The sequence below is a fragment of the Petaurus breviceps genome, unplaced genomic scaffold (genome assembly GCF_028583685.1).
Source record: "Petaurus breviceps papuanus isolate PSGF00001 unplaced genomic scaffold, PetGlider_PUasm1.0 551, whole genome shotgun sequence".
Classification (NCBI taxonomy): domain Eukaryota; kingdom Metazoa; phylum Chordata; class Mammalia; order Diprotodontia; family Petauridae; genus Petaurus; species Petaurus breviceps.
In genome coordinates this window covers 20,890,744-20,914,715 of record NW_027186372.1, presented here as the reverse complement: position 1 = coordinate 20,914,715, position 23,972 = coordinate 20,890,744, and the positions used below count along the sequence as shown (strand labels likewise).

General features: G+C 34.6%; 1 pseudogene; it reads left to right on the top strand.

The window, feature by feature from the left end:
- Positions 1-9,797: 9,797 nt before the first annotated feature.
- On the top strand, positions 9,798-10,994 carry LOC138172542 (proteasome subunit alpha type-1 pseudogene; annotated as a pseudogene).
- Positions 10,995-23,972: the final 12,978 nt, after the last annotated feature.

The window sequence follows — 23,972 nt, the reverse complement described above, 5'->3', positions numbered from 1 at the left end:
CTATTGGAATATTGGAAGCTACCAGGCTTCATCTTCAAAGCACGATACTGAAAAAAAGAAACCCTCTTCTACCCTAAAAAGTAATGTCAAATGGTCACCTGCAAAAAAAAAAAAAATAATAATTAAAAAAAAACAACCAATGGAAATCAAATGAGAGAGATTGAGGACAATTTAAAAGGAAAAATAAGAATAATTCAAGAAAAATAAGAAGATTATGAAAAGAATGGCAGCCAATTAAAAAGGGAGATCCAGAATCTTTTCCCCCAGAATTCATGTCATTATTTTTAGTGCCCAATATTTATTTCCACAAGATTTTGCATCCAAATTTTCATCCCATCTCTCCTTTACCCACTACCCCCAGATGGCATGCATTCTTATTACCCTTCCTAAAGTCTGTCCTCCTTTCTATCTACCTGCTCCCTCTTATCCCCTTACCCCTTACTTTCTTGTAGGGCAAGATAGATTTATAGACCCCATTGCCTGTATATTTTATTACCCAGTTGCTTGTAAAAATAATTTTTTTTCATATTTGCTTTCAAAATCTTTGAGTTCCATATTCTTTCCTTTTATCTCTCCCCACCCACAATTGAGAGGACAAGCAATTCTATGTTCATATTGTGAAAGACTATTTCTCTTTATTCTTTCCTCCCTGCTGCTCCAGTTATTGCATTTTCTTTTTCAACTCTGGACTTTTTCAAAAGTTTTTGCTTCTAACTACCAGCTCCTCAATCTGACCTCCCTTCTATCATCCCTCCCATCTTATTCACTTCCCTCCTACTTTTCATTAGGGTAAAATATCTAGTTGAGTGTGTATGTTATTCCTGCCTAAAATCAAATCCAATGAGAGTAAGATAGACTCCTCTTTCACCTCCTCCCTCCTCCCCTCCACTGTAACAGTTTTTTCTTGTCTCTTTTAGAGAAAATTTACCCTATTACCTTGTTCTCTTCCTCCTTCACCCAATATATTCCTCTGCCACCACTTAATTTTATCTTTTACATATCATCACTTCATATTTTTTTTTTTTTACTTTTAAAGCAATCGGAGTTAAGTAACTTGTTCAAGGTTACACGGCCAGTTATTTCTAGGTGTGGTGCTAAGTATCTGAGCCCAGATTTGATCCCCAGGTCATCCCGACACTGGAGCCAGTGCTCTTACTCACTGAGCCACCTGGCCACCCTCATCCCTTCATATTGAACTCACCCTGTGCCCTCTGACTATATATACAGACATACATACATACACACACATAAGTGTATGTGTGTGTGTATACACACATATATCCTTCTACTATCTTATTACTGAGAAAAGTCTGAGTTAAGAATATCATCTTTCCATGTAAACAGTTCAACTTTAATAAGTCCATTATAATTTCTCTTTTCTCTTTACTTTTTCATGTTTTTACTGATTCCTTTACTTGAAAGTCAAATTTTCTATTCAGTTCTCCTCTTTTTATGATTGAAATTACTCTATTTCATTTTATGTCCAGTTTTTGCCCTGAAGTATTATGCTAAGTTTTGCTGGATAGAAGATTCTTGGTTAATCCTAACTCCTTTGACCTCCAGAATATCATATTCAAAGCCCTTCAATCCCTTAATGTAGAAGCTGCTAGATCTTGTGTTATCTTGTTCGTATTTCCACAATACTCAACATGTTTCTTTCTGATTGCTTGCAATATTTACTCCTTTTCCTGGGAACTCTGGAATTTGGCTACAATATTCCTAGGAGTTTTCTTTTGGGAATCTTTTTCAAGAGGCAGTATATTCTTTCTATTTCAATTTGCTCTTATGGTTCTAGAATATTAGGCCAATTTTCCTTGATAATTTCTTGAAAGATGATGTTTAGGCTCCATTTTTTAAATTATGACTTTCAGGTAGTCCAAAAAATTCTAAATGATCATTCATGGATCTATTTTCCAGGTCAGTGGTTTTTCCAATGAGATGTTTCACATATTCTTTCATTTATTTATTTTTTCAAAATTTTGGCTCTGTTTTATAATTACTTGGTTTCCCATAAAGTTTGGCGTTCCCATTTGTTCCATTCAAATTTTTAAGGAATTATTTTCTTCAGTGAGTTTTTGGACTTCCTTTTTTATTTGGACAATTCTTCTTTATAAAGCATTGTTCTCCACATTGATTTTCAGACCTCTTTTGTCATTTGTATTAGTCTATTTTTTAAGGTGCTATTTTCTTCAGTATTTTTGGGTTCTCCTTTAGCAAACTCTTCACTCATTTTTTTTTTAGATTTTTCTTTTTGTTTGCTTTTAGGAGGAGATAAGGCAGGGCAATTGGGGTTGTAACTTTCCTGAGGTCACACAGCTTGTTTTGTGTTAAGTGGCTGAGGCTGGATTTGAACTCAGGCCTTCCTGACTCCAATGCCAGTGCTCTATTCACTGTGCAACCTAGCTGCCCCATCATTCTCATTTCTATTCCCAATTTTTCTCCATTTTTCTTGCTTTTTTTTCAAAATCGTTTTCTAGCTCCTCCATAGCCTGCAACCAATTCATCTTTTTTTTTCTTGGAGCCTTTAAAAATTTAGGAGCATTGACTTTGTTGTCTTCTTCTGGTTGTATGTTTGAATCTACTTTGTCACAAAAGTAAGATTCTATAGTATGATTTTTTCTAAAGTGTTTGCTCATTTCCTCAGTCAATTACTTGACTTTTGAGCTCTTTGTCAAGGTTCGACTCTCCTTTCAGAGTTGAGAGTGCCCTGCTCCGATTTTTAGGATTTTTTGCAGCTGTTATCAGAGCTACTTCTAGGCACCTGTAAATTTTCAATTCTTTAAAGGTGGTATGATTAGTGGAAAGGTGTTTACTCATCTACTTGTCTGTATTCTGGTCTGTGAGTGACTCTAAGCCCTCTTTTCTATCTTGGAACTGTGAGTAAGACTTCCTCTCCACAGTCATCTCAAGCACTGCGATGCCAGTGCTCTTACTCACCCCAGGACCACCACACAAGACTCAGTCCCAGCTTCATCAGGGCAGACCAAGAGAATCCTGCCTCAGGGCCAGCAACTATATCTCTGATACCATCCTCTGATCAATTGCTTGATCTCCACCCCATCTGTGGGCCTGGAGCTCCAGAATCAGCCACTGATGCCTCTGCTGCTGCCACCACCACTGCCATCTCCACTGCCCCATGGTTGGGGTCAGACTGTGCTCTTTTCTCACCCAGGTGTGACAGAGTTTTCCCACTGACCTTCTGCTTTTTCTTTGGCATTTGTGGTTTGAGAAGCCTAGAAACCACCACAGCTGCCAGTGATTCAGTACAGTGAGGCCTGCTTTGACCTGGTTTGTGCTGGGGTGGGTAACATTGGACTGCACTCTGCTCCCAGCCCAGTGTGAAAATCTCTTCTCATTGACCTTCTAGGTTTTCTTGGTTTGGAGATGGATTTCACTATGTTATTTTCTGGATTCTGTAGCTCCGTAATTTGTTTAATCATTTTTTTACAGAAATTTATAGGCATTTAGGGGAGAGCTCAAGTAAGTCCCTGCCTTTCCTCCACCATCTTGGCTCTACCACCTACCCAAATATATAGAATTTAAGGGAAGAAAATAACTCCTTGAAAATAAGAATTTGGCAGGGGGAAACCAGTGAAGTTATGAGAGAAGAAGAAATTGTGTGTATGTGTATGTGTGTGTGTGTGAATAGAATGAAAAATAGAAAAGAATGTGAAATATCTCATAAGGAAAACAACAGATCTACAGAACAGATCAAGAACAGAAATCATAAGAATAATTGGATCACCTGAAAGTTCTGATCAAAAAACTAATTGTGACAAAATAAGAAAAACAAATAATTAAAGAGAATTGTTCTGAAACATTAGAACAACTGAAGAAAGCAGAAATAGAAAAAAAAATCTACCAATCACTACCGGAAAGAGAGCCTACAAGGAAAACTCATAGGAATATTATAGTTAAATTCAAAATTCCCAGATCAAGGACAAAATATTATGAGCAACATGGAAAGAAAAGCAATTTATATATGATTATGCCACAATCAGAACCACACAAGACCTAGGGTTGGTGTCAGTAAAAGATGGCAAGTCTTGGAACACTATATATCAAAGAGTGAAAAACTGAGCCTCCAAATGAAAATATCATGCCCAGAAAAGCTAAGCATAACATTGAATGGGGAAAAATAATGGACATTTGGTCATCAGACTTTCAGCACTCTGTTAAAAACAAAACAAAACCTGAACTCAATATGATATTTGGTATACAAGAGCCCAGAGAAATATAAGGTACATACCAGTGACTAATTACAAAGGATTCAAAAAGGATAGAATGTTTACCTTTTATATGTGAGAAATATAAAACCTATGCCTAAGATCGTTACTAGTAATTTGGTAGCTATAAGAAAGATTGGGTTAGATCCGAGTATGATATGACTTTAAAAATAAAACCATTCAAGTATAGCTAAAAGTGTAATTATCTTATACAAATGAGCTGCAAGAGGAAGAACCGATACAGAGATATTAGATGAGGGAGGGGAGCTGTTAGATCTGAAAAACCTATTTTCATTGCAAATGGGTTTAAGAGGTGAAAATACATCCTTTCTTGAAATAAGTTATTGCTATATATTCTAAATCCTCTACTATGTTCTGCTATGCATATGGCATGTTTTTATCTTTTTTATATTTAAGTTTATAGTGTTTCTTTTCCTTTCCTTATTATGTGTTTAAGTTTTAGTATTTGTATAAAATAAAAAGAAATAAAATGAATTTAAAAACTAATGTGCTATAATCCATTACAATGGCTTCAGTAAATCTTATTGATCTTATAACTAATAAAATAATTATTAATATTGTTCTTTGTAAAACTTATTGAGAACAATATGATTAAAAAACTATATTCCTTTTGATTAATAATATTTTAATTAGAACTAAAATGTTTTATACTGTTAAATATATTTTAAGATATTTATTCATTATTTCATCCTTATAATTTCAATTTTCTGTATTTTATTATGTTTATTATATGTTATTATTGTAGTACATATATAATTTCAAAATGAATAACAAAAATGTGTGCATATATACATGCATATATTACATATGTGCATATATGGGTATATGCATGTGTGCATATACATGTATATATTTGTAATCCATGATCAAAACCTTTTTTAATTCATAACTATCTGCAGTCAATTATCTTTGGAGACCACTGACTTAGAACAGGTCATTCACATTTAGCCAGAATAGCTTTCCAAATTGGATTTTCCTGGTATTGTTTTTTGGCCTTTTGGAGGGCAATTGGGGTTAAGTAACTTTCCCAAGGTTACACAGCTAGTTTTGTGTGTGTGTGTGTTTATGTGTGGGTGTTAAGTGTCTGAGGCTGGAACTGATCTTAGGTTCTCCTGACTCTGGGTTCTTCGCTTTACTCACTGTGCCATCTAGGTGACCTTTCCTGGCATTCTTTTCCCAGGCATAACAAGTCAATAGGGAAGGAGCTGTGTTTTTCATACTTTCAAGCTTTCTGTAGACTTAGCCATCTGTCACGTAGTAACTCCTCAAATATTGCACAGAATTTGAAAAGTAGAGACACAATGCATATGCATTATAAATAATGACTATGAAGAAGAGAAATTGGGCTATAGAATAGTTGTCAGTGTGTTATAACCATGACAATGTTTATATTTTTCCTTAATTAAATTTAAATAGCTCATATGGAAACCATAGCAAACACACTGAAATATTTTTTCCTTATTCTAATTTTCCCCTTATACTTTCATGTGCCTCATTATATAGACAACTTCATGGCTTATCACTTACATGTATCCTTAGCTTCTGCTCTTGAATCTCTTCATCCTCTGACTTTCCACCATTCCCAAACTATTTATGACACAGCAATATTCAATTATATATAAATATTTGTGTGTATTGCATATATACTCACACATACTCATATGTATATATATAAAACACACATAGACATACATATAAGTCTACATGTATGTATATGCAAAATTTTGGGGAGATATATGTGTATGCATATGTGTATGTATGTGTGCATATATAAATATATACACATACTTACACATAATATTTATCTATCTATATATGTATATATTGACATTTATATCTATATGCACATAAATACTCCACAATGATAAATGCTGCCATCAACATTTTGGTGTTCATAGCAACTGTCTGTAAACCTAGCAGGAGTATCATTTGATCAAAGGGAATTAAGATTTTTGTCACTTTCATAAGAAAATTTTAAGTTCAAAACATTTGCATCTTTGCCTGTCTTTCCACAGATTCCCATATTTTGTTGTCTTAGACAATTTGCTTCATGTGAGACAAGACCATGGAATTATTTTGTTTTACATTTTTCTCATTATTATTGATTTACAGCAATATTAATTACTCTAATTAATATTTGATACTCCTTATTTGTTTATTTTTATCCTTTGATGGGTTTATCCACTGGGATATAGCCAGAGGTGTGCCAATATTTTGCAGGTGGCTCTCTGAAAAAAGAAAAATGTTTGCAGAATATACTTGGAACTGTATTATTAACATTTTCTACATTTTTCTTATGTCTGGAAATCGACAAAACAAACATGCTCTGATTTATAATACTTGCTAATTTTTGAAGTGTAAATGTACACACCAAAAAAATAAATAACTACTACCAAACCCCTGGATATAGCTGTTGTGCTTATGTATTACAGCCAATTTTTTGCTTCATTCAAATTATGATCTTCCCACTCACAGTATAATGTTACTGAGATAATTGAAGCCATCTGGTGGGAACTTACTTAACCCTTCAAAGCTTTATTTCTTCACACCCCTTTTGTTTTCCTTTCCCCTGATTATAGAATAAGTGATAATCTTATTCTTCAGTAAGGATAGAGTCCTTCAACATCCATTTGAACTCTTTTCCAGTAATTGCTTTGCTTTAGTAAATATCACTACAAATCCATACCATTTATGAATTTTTTTTAATTTTTCATACCACTGGCTTTTGACCATATGCCTATAAGCATTCTTAGGTCTCCCAAATCTTAAATATCACTATCATGATCACAAACAACAACAGCATAATAGCAACTGTCATGCTCATTTCATTCCTGAGCACTCATCAGACTTCTTCACCTCCTTATCTGCTGCCCTTACCCACATCTCTTTACCAGCTCCCATTTATGTTTAGAATATTAGCTCCCTAATGGCATGGAATATTTTATTTGTTTATATTTCTATATACTAAGCTTAGCCTGGAATGGGGTAAGCCAATAATTAATGTTTTGACTCTCTCTCTCTTCTCTATTTATCATCTATCTTTTTATCTTCCTCACTACCTAGCACTGCTTCTGAACTCCCTATATGTTTTTAAACAAATGTTTCTTTATTTCTGAATAAAATTAACATATTATGCTAACAAATTTGCGCATAGTGAATCATAACAAGGTCTTTACAATAAGCAATGTTAGAGGTAAGAGTAAGGCCTAGAATTCTATTACAGGATTCCATTCAGAAGACTACATTGTGTATTGGAAATGGAAAGAGTCCATCATTGTGATTTATATATCTGTATCCAGAGCCAATGAACCATGATATTCACAATAAAAAAATGGAAAGTTTTGAGAAGGGATAGTTAAGCAAGAAAAGAAAAGAAAATGGACACATTTTTTTTTTTTCATGTTAGTAACATGCTCTCCTTCTCTTTGGGGTTATAGGTTGTCCTGCTTTTCTGTTTCATTCAATTGGTCAATAAACAGTGAGTGAAGACAACAAAGTTTACTAAAAGATTTGAATACAGAAATAATTACATGCAGGGGACAGAGCCAAGATGGCAGAGTAGAAGCACAAACTTGGCATTAGCTCCTTCTCCGATAACTTCCAATACATGTAAAAAGGTGACTAAACAAACGTTAGAGCTAAAGAACCCACAAAGTCACAGAGAGAAAAAAAAAAATTGCCCGCTGAAGGAAGCCTGGCAGGCAGACAGGAAGGGACTATCAAAGGAACAGGAAAGGACATCTTCAAAAACATACTAACTCAAATGGCAAAAGAGGCCCCAAAAATCAATGAGGAAAAGAATGCCTTAAAAATTAGAATTTGCCAGACGGAAAAGGAATTTCAAAAACTCACTGAAGAGAATACCTCCTGCAAAATTAGTCTGGAGCAAATGGAACCTAATGACTTTATGAGAAATCAAGATACTAAAAAAATCATCCAAACAAATGAAAGAGTAGAAGGCAATGTGAGATATCTCATGGGAAAAATCACCAACCTGTAAAATAGATCCAGGAGAAATAATGTTAAAATTGTTGGACTACTTGAAAGCCATGATCAAAAAAGGAGCCTAGACACCATATTTCAAGATATTATCAAGCAAAATTGCCCTGATATTCTATTACTAGAGGGAAAAATAGAAATGGAAAGAATTCACTGATTGTCTCTTGAAAAAGACCCCCCCCAAAAAAAAAAAAAAACTCCTAGGAATATTATAGGCAAATTCCAGAGTTTCCAGGTCAAGAGAAAATACTGCAAGCAGTAAGGAACAAACCATTTGAGTATTGTGGAAACATAATCAGGATAACAAAAGACCTAGAAGTTTCTACATTAAGGGATTGCCAGGCTTGGGATATGGTATTCCAGAGGTCAAAGGAGCTAGGATTAAAAACAAGAGTCATCTACCCAGGAAAAATGAGTACAATGCTACAGGGGAAAATATAGTCATTCAATGAAATCGAGGATTTTCAAGCATTCATGATGAATAAAACAGAATTTAACATAAAATTGGACTATTAAATACAAAAAGCAAAAGAAGCATGAGAAGGTAAATAGGAAAAAGAAATCGTAAGGAACTTATTAAAGTCGAACTATTAACATTCCTACATGGAAAAAAAATTGTAAATCATAAGACTTTTCTCAGTATTAGGATAGTTGAAGGGAATATATGTGTGTATACACATGTATGTATGTATGTGAGGGTTTATGTGTATATAAATATGTCAGTGGGGACATATGTATGTTCATGTATACATAGACAAAGGGCACCGTATGAGTTGAATATGAAGGGATGATATCTGAAAAGTAAAATTAAGAGGTGAGAGAGTAATTTATTGGGAGAAGGAGAAAGGGAGAGATAGACTAGGGTAAATTATCTCCTATAAAATAGGCAAGAGAAAACTGTTATAATAGAGGGGAAAAGCTGGAAGGTGAAAGGGCATGGGGCAATCTTATTCTCATTGAATTTGGCTTAAGGAGGGAATAAGATACATACTCAATTGGGTATCTCACCCTACAGGAAAATAGGATTCAGGGTAGGGTATGGTAGGCTGGATGATAGAAGGGAGGGTAGATTGGAAGAGAGGGTAGCTAGAAGCAAACATTTTTGGAAAGGGATAGGGTCAAGGGAGAAAATAGAATAAGGGGTGGGGCAGGATAGGATTGAAAGAAATATAGTTGGTTTTTCACAATATAATTACTATGGAAGTGATTTAGATATCTACACACGTACAACCTATATTGAATTACTTATCTTCCCAATAGGGGTGGGTGAGGAGGGAAGAAGGGAAAAAATCTGGAACTCAAAATTTTAGAATCAAATGTTAAAAATATAGTATTATTAATTTTTACATGCAACTGGGAAATAAGATATACAGGCAGTGGGGTATAGAGTTCCATCTTGCCCTGCTAAAAAGTTGGAGGGGGAATAGGGAAGGATATAGGGGAGAGCAGATTGGGGGAGGGGCTATACAGTGGGATTGCTGTTTGGGGTGATGTGTAGGGGAAATACGGGGAGAAAATTTGTGACTCAAAATCTTGTGAAAATGAATGATGCAGCTCTGTCGTTCGCCAAGGAGCAGCAGCCGCCTGGCATGGTCCAGCTGCTCTGCTGGAGGTTTCAGCTCCTCCAGCACCTAGAAAACATTTCGAAACCAGTATGACAATGATGTCACTGTTTGGAGCCCTCAGGGCAGAATTCATCAAATAGAATATGCAATGGAAGCTTTCAAACAAGGCTCAGCTACAGTGGGCCTGAAATCCAAAACCCATGCTGTACTAGTTGCTTTGAAAAGGGCACAGTCAGAAATGGCAGCTCATCAGAAAAAAATTCTACATGTTGATAATCATATCGGAATCTCAATTGCTGGGCTCACTACTGATGCTAGGCTCTTGTGCAACTTCATGAGTCAGGAGTGTCTGGATTCCAGATTTGTGTTTGACCAACCTCTTCCAGTGTCTTGCCTAGTGTCTCTAATTGGAAGCAAGACCCAGATACCGACACAGCGTTATGGCCAGAGACCATATGGCGTGGGACTGATCATCGCTGGTTATGATAATATGGGTCCCCATATCTTCCAGACCTGTCCGTCTGCAAACTACTTTGATTGTCGGGCTATGTCCATTGGAGCCCACTCTCAGTCGGCCCATACTTACTTGGAGAGGTGTATGTCCAAGTTCAGTGACTGCAATTTGAATGAGCTGGTGAAACATGGTCTTCGTGCCTTACGGGAAACACTTCCTGCAGAACAAGAGCTGCCTAGAAAGAATGTTTCCATTGGAATTGTTGGGAAAGACTTGGAGTTCACAATCTATGACGATGATGACGTGTCACCTTTCCTGGAAGGTCTTGAAGAAAGACCACAGAGAAAAGCCCAGCCTGCTCAGCCTGCTGAGGAATCTGCAGAGAAGGCTGATGAGTCCATGGAGCACTGATCAGTCTAAGCCAGTCTATGTCTATGTCAGCAAGTTTAAAAGGAGCCCTTCTGTCCACATGCCAGTAGTTATCCACGCTTTCAGCCAGATGCAGAGCTACAGAATGAGATGTTCTTAGGAATCAGTCCTGGAATGATTTTTCCAAGAAACCTAACATAAAGGTTATAACTGGATGCATTTTCTTGAAAAGGGAATATGTAATCATTTTCTAGAAAGAATAGGGTATCAGCACTACTGTTTTTATATGAAGAACTTATTTTCTTTATGATTTTAAAGGCAACTGTGAAATACAATTATTTCAACTGATAAAAAAGAAAATGAATGATGCAAACTAAAAATAAACATAAAAATTTAATTCAAAATTTGATTTTTATATGGAACTGGGAAATAAGATATACAGGTACTGGGTATAGAAATCCATCTTGCCCTACTAGAAAGTTAGAGGGGTACTGGAGGATGATATAAGAGAGAGCAGATTAGGAGAAGGGGTATTCAGTAGGCTCGATATCTTGGGGTGGGCCTAGAGCAATGATTGGGAGAAAATCTGTAACTCAAAATGTTGTGGAAATGAATGTTGAAAACTAAAAATAAATAAATATATTTTTAAAGAAATAATTTCCTGCAGTTGGAGGCAGATTTTCACCTGCTCTAGGTTAAATAGGTTTAAGACAAACCCTGGAGAGAATTACAAAATTTAGACATCTTTAAGATACTTCAGAATACAAAAATATAAATACAAATTCGAAATATCTGCTGTCATATCCCCATTGATTTTACTGACTTGATTACTATGAAGAAAATTTGAGAAAAGGAGAAGAATGGAAAGGGTATGAAAGACTGATTTATCCTCCACCAACTATGATTTATGCTTTGCCTAATGACATTATTCATCTACATAGAATCAAATGCTCATGTATTCCAAAATAACTGTCCTTTTCTCAGCTTAGAATAACTTCTATGTTTAAATAAGGTCAGATAAAATAAGCATGATTTGTGCATTATTTTTAGATGAAATAAACTCAGCTTTAATACCTTAACTGTATTTACATCAGTCTTATTGCTAGGTGTTTGAAATTTGCTGACACAAGAGTCATTAATCTAAGGTTTCACAATCCAAAAAACTTTATTTTAAAAAAATATTTTCCCATCATATAAAATTTCCACATATAAATTTTTTCCAGACTCTCCAACACTACAAAATTATGTCCATCAACACTATGCAGCCCTCAATATGTACTAAACTATGTCCTCCCAATCCCAAGCCCAAGGAGAGCAAATCAAAATCAAATTGAAAAACATATGCTAGCTTTTCTTCATATGATACATTGTCATTTGAGTTGGCAGGTGTTTCTAGAGTAACATTGGGCTGCAGCATGCTTTAGCAGAGGTGGGAGAAAGGTTAATAATTTATTAAGTGATTATAATGTTCCAGGTACTCTGTTAAATGTTTTATGGGTATTATCTCTTTTAATTCTCATAGCAATCCTCTGAGGTAGGTGTTATTATTATAGTCATTTTATAATTGAAGAAAATGAGGTAGATAGAAGTTAAATGAATTCCTCAGGTTCACCCAATTAGTAATAATCTGAGATGAAATTTGAACTCAGATCTTCTGATTCCAGTTTCAATGATCAATACAACTAGTTGCCTCCTAGAAAGAATACACATACATTCATATGATCATAGGCCAATATATTAAGATATAGAAGAAACCCCTAAGGTCAATTATTCAAATTTCTCTTCGTAGAGGAAGAAACTGAGGCTAAAAGAGGGTAAAAGATTTGTCTACATCCACATAAAAAGAAATAAAATGTTCCTCCAAATCTAGTGCTCTTTTCACAGTCTGGATTTGGAGTTAAAAGGTGTAGATTTAGATACAAAGTCTGCTACATAGAGCCTGGTTGACACCAAGCAAGTCACTTATTTTCTCTAGGTTTCATTTTACTCATTTATTAGATGAGAGGACTGTACTAGAAAGTCTCTGATTTTTTCTAGTTCAACAATATATGATTAAGTACATTGTAATCATGATTGGCTAGAGACAAAATATGAAGGAGGAAAAAAAAGGTAGTTCCACTACTTTCCTATCTCTGACATTATTACAGTTTTCCCAGATGCATTGCATTTCTTCTTCCATTATTACCCCATTTCCCCTCTCTTATTATGTGTTCCATTCCTTGCAGATTTTAGCTGGTAGACCTGGAGTCTATCAGAATTCAAAAGAAACCTAGAACTCAATCCATATCTCAAATACTTAGTAGTTGTGCAACCCTGGGCAAGACACTTAAATCTGTTTGCTTCAGCTTTTTTAATCTGCAAAATGTGGATAATAATAGTCTCTACCACATAGGGTTGTTATAAGGATCATATTTGATAATAATTGTAAGGTGCTTGGTATATATTAGGTGCTGCAAAATATATTAGCTATTTATTATAATCCTCTTCCTCATTATCATTATTATAATTATTATTATATAATTTATATATATACAAAACCAGTTGTCAATGGTTACAAGAACTTTGTTGGAGGTACTTCAGGTGGGAGTTCTAAGACAGAAAATACCTTTTATTAAGCTTCTCCAGTACAAGCATGATGCTGAAAAAGTGTTTGCCTTCCTCCACTAATATGAATACATTCACATAACCAACTTGAAATATTTGAAGAACATTCATATCAAAGGGGATTTAGACTTTGTCTTTATAGCCATAGTCAAGGAAATGAGTAATGAGTTGTAACTGCAAAAGTAACAATCTAGACTTGATATATAAGAAAACTAAACAAAAATACCCCAATAAATCTTAATAATTGGAATTATCAAAAAGTGGAGAGGATTATATTATTATAAAATTATTATATTATATATATAAATACAAAATTATTATATTATATAAGGATAATTATAAAAAGGAGGAAAGAGGATTACCGTCGCAAGAAATTCTCACATATTTTCTGGATTTCAGGTATATGGGGGAAGGGGTTTGTTTGAACAAATGAATTTATCAAACACTTATGAAATCACTTCCTACATGCCAAGCACCACATTAGCATTTGAGGATGAAAAGATAAAAACAGTGTTCTTCCCCTTAGAACTGTACAAGAACATTCTTTTGAGGTGTGTTGCAGGACAATGTAAAGACAAATAAATATTTAAATACCATAATACCAAGTAAATATTTATATAATTAATAGCGAATAATTTGGGGTCCCTAACAACTGGTGGGAATGAGAAGGAATCAACATAGATATCTTGAAGACTGGATATCTCAAATTAAGTCTTAAATAACGTACAGTGTCCAAGAGTTAGACATAAGGAAGGAATACATTCCTGGTATGGGGAGCAGCTTATTCAAAGGCAATGAAGTATTTGATTTAATGATTTTCATAAATATTGGCAAATAAGTAAATTTGGCTCGTAAGTAGGAAGATAACATGAAAAAGGCCTGACAAAAGTAGGTTGGAATCAGGATCATGAAGGTCCTTAAAGGCAAGGAACCTATGTTTTGTCCTAGAGAAAATAGAGACCCACCAGTGCTAACTAGTCAGGAGAGTGATGTGGTTAGATATGTACTTTAGGAATATCATTGAATCATAGATTCATACCTAAAGGTCTCTTAGACTTTTATCTATTCTAACTCTTGGATTTTGCTGATGAGGAAATTAAGGCCCCAATCAGGAAGTGACTGGCCTAAGGTCACACAGAGGTTATTTTTCAATCATTCAGTCCTTTCTGACTCTTCATGACTCCATGAACTATAGCACACCATGTCTTACCCTCCGTTATCTCCTGAAGTCTATCCAAGCTCATGTTTTTACTTTCATGGCACTATCTACCCACTTCACCTCTTTCATGCCTTTTTCATTTTGCCTTCAATCTTTTTCAAACACCAGTGCATTTTACAATGACACCTGTCTTCTGGGTACATAACTGGAGTATTTAAGTTTCAGCTTCATTATTTGCTTTTCCAATGAATAATCTGAATTAATTTATCTAAATATTGTTTATTTGATTCCTTTGCTATCTAAGGGACTCTTGCAAGTCTTCTCCAGCCCCACAATTTGAAAGCATCAATTATGTGTTGCTCAACTTTCCTCATACTCCAGTTCTTACAGCCATACAGTGCTACTGTAAAACAAACAAACAGAAAAAAACCCCATAACTTGAATTATATGGACCTTTGTCTGCAATGTGATGTCTCTGCTTTCCAGTATACTGTCCAGATTTGCCCTAGTTTTCCTTCCAATGAGTAAGTATCTTTTAATTTCATAACTGTAATCTCTGTTTGCAATGATCTTTGAGCCCAAGAATAGAAAATTTAGAACTGTTTCAATTTCTTCTCCCTCTGTTTGTTGGAAAGTGATCAGACCATTTATCAAGAGCTTTATTTTTTATGTAAGGTTTTAGCCAGCTTTTACATTCATTAGGAAGCTTGTTAATTTTTCTTTTTTTGTTGTTTTTTTTCTCTTTTGAGTAAAGCTATTTTATTTATTTTTTATTTTTTTTTAGTTTAGATTACACAGATACTAAGTGGCAAAGCTGGGATTCAGACCTCTGTCTGTACCACCCTTTGACAGCTTTCTCTAGAATGAATTTAAGAGGAAAAGGACCAGAGGCAGGAGAAGTACACATGACATCTACGATGAAGGGTATCAAGTTCATAGCCTAAGAGATTCCTTGTATTTCTCAAAGACTGACTCTTTGATTTTACTGAAACCCCTAGATTTGACTTTTTCTGCCTTGGAGTTCTAACAATAAACTAATGCTGATGGACCCAACATGTACGGGTATTCTAACCTTTCTCCAGGTTAGCGGGACCTCTGCTCAAGGTTCAGGGAATTGTTATAAACTGGATTGCATACTGAGAGGAGGCTATGCTTTAATTTAAGGGGGATAGGATCACCTTTATCAGTTTCTTCAGGTCATCAATCTCCTACTTCTATTAACACATAATTAAACTTAACATTAGGTTTATACTGATATTTAGTTAAGTTTTCTTCAAAATAGGGAGCAGAAAAGTATCCAGTGGTGTGCAATATAAAGTAGGTATTGGACAAGTATTTATATTTTATGAATAAAAGTAAATTTAAAAAGCACTAAAAAACAACAACAAAAAAGAATTACAAGCATTCAAGCATTCATTGACACTATGACTTAAAACAGAATTCAGCAACCACTTATGATAACTGCTACAATGACTAATATTCATCAGAACATGGTGAAATCTGTGCAATTGCTAATTAGCAATTATATATTTCAATTTGGTTCTTCAGTGTCCATAAATTCCTGATACATTTCTGCTGATAAAACCTGCCAGGGTTATGACAATTCTGTTGCAGTTGTTTTCTCTGGTGCAGAAAATTCTCCTGCATCTAAACAGTCCTAAATATTGGAAATACAGCCTCTGTACTTTTTAAACTCATGAAGCCATCTCCAAGCAAGAACCTACTCAGGAAAAAAAAAAAAACACTAATCAGAAAAAGCAGTCAGGGACCCAGACCAACTCTTGCTTAGTAGATTCCATACTCCATATGTTAGTTACAAAAGAATAGTGGGGCGGTTATCTCTCAAAACAACATAATAGAAAGTCTAGAAACCAAACACATTAAGATAAAATTGGAGAATTAACTGGTGTGAAGGAAATAGCATAAATCTCTGAATGATAGTATTTTTAATCAAAATTAATTCTCTGAGTCGGTTTTTCCTTTTTTGATTATTATTATTGGAGCAGAAGTTTTGTCCAAGCAAATTCATTGCATTTCAAAATTCAAGGACTTATGAGAAGATCATAATTTTAACTGTAATTTTAGCATCATAAACAATAAAAAAAGCACACAGTTACATTGTTCCTTAGTGTTAACAAAAATAAAAGATAACTGAATGAAATATAATTCACTGCCTGACTGGTTTTTATTAGTTGCATTTTAGATGCCAGATTCAAGATGAATGGGACCATAGGGGACTTCAAGTCCATCAACCTACTTTTACAAAGTAGGGCACTGTGCCTCAAATAGATTAAGTAACTTGTCCAGGGACAGTCAACTAATATACCACTGTCACAATTATCAGAGTCAGGTCTTCATAATTGCAAGTCTAGAACTTTTCACACTATACCACATAATCATTTTTTTAATTTTTAATTTAATTCTTTTTTTAAAATGCATTTAACATATTTTTTTCAACTTTATATCATAGCCATTTCAGGGAAATTACTCTACTGCTCCCTTCCAGATTAAGTTCTCTTTTGTATTAAAGAAATATGATTAAGCAGAAATACCCATGAGAGAAACTGCATCTGACAATGTATAAGATATTCTGCCCTAACCTTTTTTTAACCTCTGGTACATGAGGATAGAGACATTTATATTTTTTCTTACAGAACCATTATTGGTTCTTCAGGTACTTAGAGGTAACCTCCCCCTTAGTGATCATTTAATTGGCATTGCCGTAGTCCTTGGGTATGTGATTGTTTTAAATCTGTTTCTTTTATTCTGCATCTATTTATAATGCTTCTCAATACACAACCGCATTAAAGAAAAAAAAGAAGATGTGGGGCAGCTAGGTGGTTCAGTGAGTAAAGCGCCGGCCCTGGAGTCAGGAGGACCCGAGTTCTGTTCTGGCTTCAGACACTTAACACCCACACATACACACAAACTAGCCATGTAACCTTGGGCAAGTTACTTAACCCCAATTGCCCTCCAAAAAGCAAAACAAACAAACAAACAAAAAAGATGCACCATCATTTTTTTTCAGTCATTCCTGCAGTAATCAAGAATCTATTTTGTTCCCACCTCACTAGTATCAAGGAAAATATGGTAAAAATATATAAATATTTATGTTGAACTTTTATTTATGTCTTTGCATTCTTTGAGGTATATACCCAGTAATTGTATTCAGTGGTTGAAAAAAGCATAGAAAATTTAGTCACTTTTTAAAAATAATTCAATATTGATATCCAGAAAGATAAAAATAGTGTACAGTTCCTTGAACAGTTTATTAGTATGCCTGTCTTTTCGTGCCTCTTCCAACCCAGTTATTCACATTTTTGTCATCTCCTTTTCAATTTTCATGGCGTAAGGTACAACCTCAGGATTTTAAAATTAGCATTTGTATCATACATTTAGTAATTTTGAGCATATTTTCAAAGGGACATTTATCCTTTTGAAAACTGATCATATTCTTTGACTATTTATTGGGAAATGACTAGTATCATTCATTTTGTCAATTCACTATTTATCTCGTATATCAGGCTTTAGTAATATTTTCTCACTCTACAGCTTCTCTTCTTAATCTGTCTTCATTGACTTCATTTGTGCAAAAAAATTTAGATTTTTTGTGATCAAAATTATTTACTTTGTCTCTTAAGATACCCTCTATAACTTATGTGATTAAGAATTCCTCTAGCCTTTTGGCCCAGTAGAAGTCATGAAGGATACCTCCTCCTATTCTCTTGTATTTTTTAGATGACATACCTTAATATCAAGGCTGCATATCATTGTAAAGCCATGCATGAGCAGCTTTCCAGAGGACTGCTGCTGTGAACAGCTTTCAAGGTTCTGATTTCACAGTATAGTGAAGTGTCTATTTATTCAATAAAAAATCAGAGCAAAACATCCACAAAAAGTCAAGGTACAACATCCAAAATGTTACAACTTATCACAGAAAATCAAAATACAACATTTGCCACATCACAGCCCAACAACTTATCACTAAAATGGCTACATAGTTTTCACAAAAGTGTTCACATAGTTTTAATCAAAGTACATTCATTTAGTCAATGACAAAATTCTTAATACAATCACAAAGTACAAAAGTCAAAGATTTCCACCCCTAGGTCACAGTAAATCATAATATTCTCCGTCAGTGCACAGTAGGCAAATAAAGTCTTCTTTCAGCTTGACTTAAGGATGGCTCACAGCTTCCATGGTTTCTATTCCATTGTCCTAGCTCCGACTGTCCAACTGTCACCTGGGTTCAAAGGCAGGCAGTTACTTGTCCATCTCCTTGTCCAGTTCTTTGCCCAGTTCCCCTTCCATATTGAAGTTCACAGTGTCAAGTTCACCTGAAATCCTTCACAGTTTCTTTTTCTGGGAAGACAAAGCTTGACATAATCACAATAATTTTCATACACAATATCATTCATAACATTCATACACATCATCAATTCACTTTCTCCCTCTGAAATCAACTCAGATGCACCAACAAGATCTGAGAACTCAATGCAAATCATCAATATAGGAATCAACACAGACCCACAAACAAGTTCCAAGAGGTCAGCACAAATCATAAGTAAAATCCCTGGACCTGCCAAACCTTCCTCCAGGACTTCTGTAAACATATATACAGAAAATCCTTTTTTAGAAATTCCAGGAAGGTCTCGTGGCTTCTGTGCAAAGCATCACAAACAAACATCAACACAGACAGAACAGACAAATAGAGAGTGCTGGGATACCACAAGTTTTCTCCTTCTTGATTCTGCCACCACAAGAGTCCTCTTATCAGTTCTGCTGTCTGGAAATTCTCCTTATATACTGTTATTAGCTCCTCCCCTTCCTGTTGCAGGAGTTGATGAATTCTAGGGCTCACAAATTGTGGGGTTCATACGTTCTTTATCTTAACAGACTTGATAACAAGGCTCAAAAGAAACTTGAACTAAAACTAGGTGATAATCCAATACCTGAAACACAGTGTGAACTACTTCTGTACTTGCCATTACAATCATCTTTAAGTTTATTGTGGAGTATAAGATGCTATCTTAATCTAAGTCCTTCCAAAGTACTTTACATTTTTCTTCAACAATTTTTCTTAAAAAATAAAATCTTTACCAAAAATTTAAGCAGTAACAACATATCAAAATCTTTTTGTGCACATGTAAATTTTTTTATTGTTTATGTGATTATAGTAATTGTATTCCTAACACGTAACAACCTTTGCATGCCTAGAATAAATTCAACTTAATGGAAATGAATTATTTTCCAGAAATATTCATTTATTTTCAATGTAAGGATTTTTAAAATGTCTGTATCAATACTCATCATCATCATTATTATAGGTAGCTAGGTATCATAATGGTTAAAAGTACTAGAACTGGAATCAGGAAGACATTCACCTATCTATATAGATATAGATTTATAACATATATCATATATGTATGTATGTAAAGATATATATCACTTTGAAAACAATAACTAAGTAAAAGTTTGATGATGATGATGGTGATAATTTGGGGTATCTCACTGTTTTGATTACATTCACCCTAATAATTTATTTCTATTCTTTTTTAACCTACTCATGATTCAGAATGTCATTACTTACTTTCTATTTACATCTGAATATTTTGTTCTCATCTCTTATCATTTTGTTGAGTCGTAATCTCGAAGATTTGCTTATTAAAACTTTGCATTTATGATGATTTCATGTCCTAGAACAAAATCAATCTTTTAAAAATAAGCATGAGTTGCTTATATCTTTGGGTTCTTTAAATGTTCACATTCAGAATATGCTATAGAGAAGTCAAATATGACCTTTCCAAGAGTCTAATCAGTCATGTATTTTCCTGCAGGTTTATCTTTTTGTTAGATTTATTGGGCCTAGGAAGTGGCAGATTGAAAGTTCCTCTATGATAATTGTGGAGCTATAGATCAATTATAGAATATAAAAATATATCACTATGTGATTTATTTAACTTCTTTAAAATTCATATTTTATAATTTATGATGTGTATATCAAAAAAGTATATTTTATCATTGTTTTCTTTTTCAATAAGACATTTTCTCTGACTTTTTGCTATAATTTTTAATACTTCCTTATCAGATATGATATTTGCAACTGCTAATATCTTTAGCCCTCTGATAACTAATTTCATTCCATCCCCTCATTTTGACAAAGATATATATTAAATATTTTTGTTTTTTAAAGATAAATATTGTTTGATCTTAAGCTTCATAGTGTTTTATTTGTATCATTTTTTTTCAAATGCTTGATTAACTTCTGATGTACATCATTCATTTCTGCCAGATTTTGAATTTCAAATTTTCTCCACGTTTTTCCCCTACCCACCACTCCAAAATAGCAGTCCCACAAGATATCTCCTCTTCCAATCTGCTCTCTCCCATATTTTCTCCCAAACCCCTTTCGACTTTTCCAGTGGATTTCTATGCCCCAGTGCCTGTATTTCTTATTTACCAATTACATGTAAAATGGTATTAATAATAGTGTATATATACATATATATACACATTCCCTTTAACTATTCCTTATGATTTTTTTAATGTTTACATTCTCATGCTTCCATTGCTTCTTATACGTGAAAGTCAAATTTTCTGTTCAGCTCTGTTTTTTTCATCAAGAATACTTGAAATCCTCTATTTCATTGAATGATTATATTTTCCCCTGAAACATTATGATCCATTTTTCTGGGTAGGTGATTTTTAGTTTTCACCCTAGCTCCTTTGACCTCCAGAATATCATAGCCCAAGCCCTTTAATCTCTTAATTTAGATGCTGCTAGATCTTGTATTATCCTGATTTTGCTTCCACAATAATCACATTGTTTCTTCCTGACAGCTTGTAATATTTTCTCCTTGATCTGGGAACTCTGGAATGTGGCTACAATATTCCTAGGAGTTTTCTTTTGGGGATCTTTTGCAAGAGACCATCGCTAAATCTTATTTATTTTTATTTTTCTTTCTGGTTCTAAGATATCAGGGCAATTTCCCTTAACAATTTCTTTAAGTGGGGCGGCCAGGTGGCGCAGTGAGTAAGAGCACCGGCCCTGGCTTTGGGAGACCCGGGATCGGTTCTAGCCTCAGATACTTGGCACCCACACAAAATAACTCGCCATGTAACCTTGAGCAAGTTACTTAACCCTAATTGCTTTAAAAAAATTCCTTGATGGATGATTTCAAGGCTCGTTTTTATCATGGCTTTCAGGTAGTCCAATAATTTTTAAATGATCTATCCTTGGTCTATTTTCCAGGTCAGTGGTTTTTTCCAATGAGATATTTCACATTGCCTTCTATTTGTTCATTTGTTTGGATCTCTTTTATAATGTCTTGATTTCTTCTAAAGTCATTAGTTTTCACTTTCTCTAGTGTAATTTTGATGGAATAATTCTCTTCAGTGAGTTTTGAAATTCCTGTTTCATCTGGGCAATTCGGCTTTTTGTGACATTCTTCTCATTGTTTTATTGGGATTCTTTTGCCATTTGAATTAGTTTATTTGTTAAGGTGTTCTTTTCTTCAGTGTAATGTTGTGTCTCCTTTAGCAGGCTGTTGACTTATTTTTCATTATTTTCTTACATCAGTTTCATTTCTCTTCCCAATTTTTCCTCCACTTCTCTCACTTTATTTTCAAAATCCTTCTTGAGCTCCTCCATGGCATGTAGCCAGTTCATCTTTTTAACGGAAGATTTTGATGCTGGAGTTTTGACATTATTGTCTTCCTCTGGTTCTATGTTTTGATCCTTTTTGTCCCCCAAAAATTGTTCTGTCAACTCATTTTGCTTCCTCTGCTTGCTCATCTTGCCAGCCAATTACTTGACTTTTGAGCTCTTTGCCATAGTAGAACTCTGCTTCCAGAATGACTTGAGCTGTGTCCCAAATTTCTGTGGGTTTTCACAAATGTTGTCAGACCTATGAGGAGGGTGCCCTCTCTACAGCCACCACAAGTTTTGGCAAACTGGCATATCTCACCCCAGGTCCACCACCCAAGACTATGACCCAGATCCAAACAGGTCAAAGCAAGAGTGATTACCCTCTGAAATGGTTGCTTGGTCATCCTATGATTTGCAGGCCAGTAGCTCTGGAGGCAGCCACATGGCAGCAGCTAAAGTTACTATTTTCTTGTCATTTATGGGTTGAGAAGTTTGGAAGCCACCACAGCTGCTGATGATTCACTCTCCTGAAGTCTGCTCTGGCTGTTCTATGCAGCCCTTTGGGGCACCCCAGGTCTGGGACCATAGGGTTCATGCGGGACTGTACTTGGCTCCCAGTTTGGTTTGATAGCCCCTTCCTGTTGGCCTAGCTGGCTGCCTTAACAGGAGATTTGTTTCTCTCTCTCACTTCATGTATTCTGAAGCTCTAAAATTTGTTTAGGGTCATATTTTATAGGTATTGGAGGTGGTTGGAATGGAAACTGAAGGAAGTTCTTGGTTTTACTCTTCCATCTTGGTTCTACCTCCTCTCTCTGTCCCCTCACTTGTGTATCATGTTCATCTTTTAAATGTGTTTCTTGCCTGCAGGTTGTTATGTTTTGTTTAAAATCTATTTTTCTACTTTCTTTTTATTGGGGTAAAAATTAATTTTATTCACATTTAGGGTAGTAGATCTCTAGTTTTTCTTTTCTTCTTATATATTATTATTATTTCTTGCCATCTTTTAAATTGACAGTTAACCTCTGTGGTTTGTTTTATTTACAATAACCTGATCAGACTTTTTCTACTGCCATCACTCCCATTACATTGCTTAATCTCAAGCTTCTTATTCTCTCTCTCTCTCTCTCTCTCTCTCTCTCTCTCTCTCTCTCTCTCTCTCTCTCTCTCTCTCTCTCTCTGTCGCTCTCGTTGTCTCTGTCTCTGTAGCTCTCTCTGTCTCTCCCTCTCTCTTCCCCCTCCCTCCTTCCCTCCCCCCCTTTCTTTTTCCATCTCTGTGTCTATCTATCTGTCTCTTTTTCCTATCCCACATTTCAGGTATGTGTGGGACTCAATTTTCCTTCTCCTTATAAATGATATCTTTTCTTCTATACTAGTGATGTTAATTTTATTACTTTTGATTCTGAGAAATTTATTTGTTTCACATAGTTTCTCTTTTCTTCTAGTCTATTTGTTACTATTTCTTAAAGTTTTCTTTTTTTCCTCATATACCAATAATCTTTATATTATCACTTTGAAGTCTATCTTCAGATATAATGTCATTGTTTTGTAGAGTGCTCTTAAAGGGGTTTTCTAATCATATTGTTTTTTGTCTCTTGGGTTATTTTCCTTTTCTCTTTGAATTTTTATATTATAATTGCTTCAATTTCTTTACTGAACTGTCTAATGTTTTGAAAATTGTCCCTGCATACTGTTATACATGAACTACTATATTAAAATTATTGTTTTTTTCTTAATATTTCTAATATCACTTATAATTTCTTTGATATTTCAATAATTTTTTTTCATTACTCTTCTAAATAATTCTAGAGGTATTTGTGGTGTAATCCTAATAACGCTGCCTCCAGCCCCAACAATCTAACTTCCTTATGGGACCCACTGAACAGCAGGTATTTCCTGATTTAATTACATAATCTGATTTTTACCACAC